Genomic DNA, 4,039 nt, shown 5'->3' with positions numbered 1-4,039 from the left:
CTGTTCCACTTAATTTTTTTTCCATTTAACTCTTTTTATAAAGACATGTCTTTATTTGAATCATCCCCATTCTCTGAGCTTTACAGATCTATTAGTCAACATATGTGCAATGTAAGCTACTAAAAAAAGAGAAAAAAGGGGGATGAGAGTGGGGTGGTGTACAGGTGGCAAGTAATCAGGAAGGAAGGGGTAGGTGCAGCAGGGATGAGTGAAGATGCACAGCACTGCATCCCTGAGCACTCTACACTTTGCCAAGCACCATCAGCAAGACATTTTCATAGCAGGTCTTTGCTAGCTAGAGAAAAACATTTGCTTTCTTTTCAGCCAGGGTGACCCAATCTAGAAGGAATCCCATTTTAATTTAGAATGCTTTGAGTTTTTATCTGTTTGGAGAGGTTAAATCTTAAACTTTGCTACAATGTAAAAAAAGGAATTACTTCTGTGCAACTGGAGTATCAGAGAGAAGAAAGCACAGTCCCTCGGTGCACGCAGCGGAAGTCTTTGTTTATCTGTACTCGCCCATTCGCAAACATTATTTACACACGTGGACACTGTGAAGTGATGTCGTTATTGAAGATGCACATCTTCCAGATCAAACCCAAGTCACCTGCTTTTTGCTGTTTTGCATTTTTAGAATGAATTTAAGGAATGGTTTAGTTTTAAAATATGGAAGGCTCTGGACCTTTCTTGGCAAGAGCATCTGTGTTTTCAGTTGGACTGGTTTTTTTTCCCAATGTTCTCTTCTGAGGGTGGCTTTAGCTATCCCAGAAACACAAATTTTGCCAAAAGAAAGTTGAGATTGCAGCAGGAACTTGAAGAAAACTTTAGAAGGTGAGAAAATTTCGAGTTAAAACCCAAAAGCCTTATACTTTCTATCACCCTGACAGCTATCAGTGACCTACTACTATACAGCCCTCGAAAGATATACTTCTTGGGATATAGTACTGCAAGCTATTGCCCACAGTGCAGCTAACTCATCTTGCCACTCCTATGGGATGAAAAAAACACCCTTAACAAATGATATATCTGTAGAACAGACAGGGTAATTTTGCAGCAACCAAACCCTCTGCAGTAGTCTCCTGTGGCAGCTGTGCAGTGTTGATCCAACTGATTTCTATCAGTGGCTAAAGACCAGTAACATGCTCTAATTAGCCATATCTGCTATACAAGGGACTTGGCACCACTTAAATGTAAGTCTCCTAAGCACTCCAGTTTCATCCACAGATCAGTTCATGCCATTTATTCACATGCAAAATTGTAGTACCTGTATAAATGTCACAGGCAGATGAAATGATTAGCGTCTCTGCGTCTATCTCTATCAAGGGAATTACTGCCAGCAGCTTCAAAAAGCTTCGGATTTACTAGTGCTACAGCCCACAGGGTGCAGCTGCAGGCGGCATGGGCTGGCAGCTGCGACACCTGCAGCCTATTCCACCCAGTCCCTCTGTGACTGAAGGGGGAGGTTCAAGAGACAGAAGACAAGTGGGAGGTTGGAAGCTAACGGTCCTGTTGTAGGAGACAGTTGAACCAGCAGGACTTGCTGCGTCCCTTTAATTACACTCTCCCAAATTGTCACAGAGTTACTTCCATAAGAGATACCTGTAGTAAGATACTGTGATAAATAGCAAGGAAAAGAAAGAGCAAATATAAATGTCCTTATGTATTCAAGTGTTACAGACACATTTTCTGGTACTTTGAGGCTATATGTCATGCAAGCGTACGTCCAGTGAACACAGGACATCCTTCTAGCCTGCACAGCTAATTTTGTCCCTCTGTATTTAACAGGGATAGCACCTCCTTAGTATGAATGGTCCCAAGGGACTTCTGTGCCTCAACAAATACTGTGGACATCCTTCACCTCTTTTTTTTAAAAGCAAAAAACCCACACCACCAGAAAAACCAACCACCCCACCCAGCTCCAAAAAGAGGTGTCTGTTATTTAGGCCCATTCTACCACCAGTTTCTCCAGCGCTGTGAGGAACTGCAAAGCGAAGTAACTAGTGGAGCTCAACATCCAGCTGGCACAAGTGAAAAGGCCTCTGGCTTCAGGGGAAAAACACAGAGGAAATGCCCAGTGTTTCAACTGAACTTAGGGCTAGCTCTGGATACAGCCCAAGCAACTGAATTACGCTGGTAGTTAAAAGCATTTGGGTTTCCAAAGCCTCTCTCTGTGGACAAGGACTGATGCAAAGGTGTGTTCTATCAGCTGTCTGTTTTAGACTGGCAGCAGTAGACTGCAACGATTTACCTGCATTGCTGCAGTGGCAGGCATGGGCACAGATCTGCTGACTTGCATCATCACCTCTTGAGTCCTACCTCGGGCTTGCAAAATGCCCTTTAATGAAATAAGGGCACGTTAAAATAGAATAATAAAACTTGCTTGCTTCTTCTCAGGCTTCCCAGCAACCTAGGGGAGGAGACAGTTCACGGCTGCCAAACGGAAGGGTAGGTGCACCTGAACTACAATGGTTCCTTTGGCATGACTAAGCTAGCTGAAAGACCACAGAATGCTTTTGCACCTTGACCCAAGTACTACCTCATTTTAAGGTAACTCTTCTACATGTCACTAGCAGCTCAACTCCTTGTAAAAACCTCAGATTAGGGCTTCTTCAGGTTTTACCACAGAAGATACACCTCACCTGTAACACAGTTTTATTCAAAACAAACAAAACAGTAGCTTGGCTCAATTTTTCCAATAACGTGTGCATATTAGGACACATCAGTGCTAATTTTGGCTATACTGAAAAATGGTAAAAGATAAATTCTGGAACAGCTACAAAATGAGAAGACAAAATGTTTTGTTCTAACAAAATTGGAAATTTAAAATCGTATGTTCCATTCCATTCTATTCCTGCCAAACTGTTCATGATTTAACATAAACTGAAAAGCTAGTCCTGCTCCCAAACCTCAGTTGAGGACGTGAAAAAATTACAGTATGCTTTTTTTTTCCCTTCAATTCCAACAAGAAAACTAAACTACCTTTTTTTTGCGGATGAAGTCCCCAAAGTTTAATCTAATATCTTCAGGTCCATATGCACTCCATATAACGCAAGGCATACTACTTCAGGACTGTAGTGCCCTCACCCCTCCTCTCCAGCCAGTGGTAAAGTAAGGTAGCAATGCAACGCTGAAGGGCTTCTCTCCCACTGAGAAGCCTGAAGTTCAGTGGGACCAGTCTGACGTATCCTGACTGCCAGCAGCTGTAGCTACACTCAACACAAGGGTTGTTTATGCTTTTGCAAACAGTACTAGCTACAGTAAGAAACATGGGTAAGAGGACCCACCCAAATACTTAACATCAGACATTAAATTACATTTGAGCTCTCAGCAAGTCGTCTCTCTCAATTGTTATTCCGTAGGAGAAGGGATATTATGTTTAGATACAGTTTTCTAAACAACTAGTCAAGCCACTGCGTGATCAGCAGGGCTCACAGAGACTCCTCTCCTACCGAGCGAGCCCTCTGCCCCCCCCATAACCTCAGCTGCTTCCCACATGGCCCCACTCTCCCCTAAGCTTCAAAGAACACTTCCTCCTCCCTCCTCCTCTCACCCGTGTCCCCAGACTACTGATTTGGGGTTGTTCTGTTTTGAGCTGCATGCATCCTGACCCACCAGCTCGGTAACAGCAGAGCCTCCTTTCAGTCTAAGCGCAATCTGGATGTCTCTCAGAGGAGTTACAGGCACGGCTAGGTTTACTGGTTTTAAAGGTACTTTTGGTAAGGCAACAGCTTCAAAGAATGGTTAGATATACCAAATCCCACAGTCTAGCTTGGTAATGAAATGAAACTTCCCTTTAGAGAAGCTGCCAGCTGTAGTTAAGACACATTACAAAAAGCCTTAATCCTAAACCTTTTTTAATTAGGTATTGACCTTTACGTCGTGACCAAAACTAGTATTAGTCTTCCCAGAGTCAGAGATATTTATCTGCACAGAAATAAGGTCAGGACGCTGTTTTAAGTTAAGCAATGCCACTCTCCCAGGCCCTTATTTAGACATACTTCTCTCTCTCAAAAAAAAAAATAATAATGGTTGTGTCTTC

The sequence above is a fragment of the Eurypyga helias genome, unplaced genomic scaffold, assembly GCF_000690775.1.
Source record: "Eurypyga helias isolate BGI_N326 unplaced genomic scaffold, ASM69077v1 scaffold9536, whole genome shotgun sequence".
In the NCBI taxonomy this organism is placed as follows: Eukaryota; Metazoa; Chordata; class Aves; order Eurypygiformes; family Eurypygidae; genus Eurypyga; species Eurypyga helias.
This window is presented reverse-complemented; position numbering follows the sequence as displayed.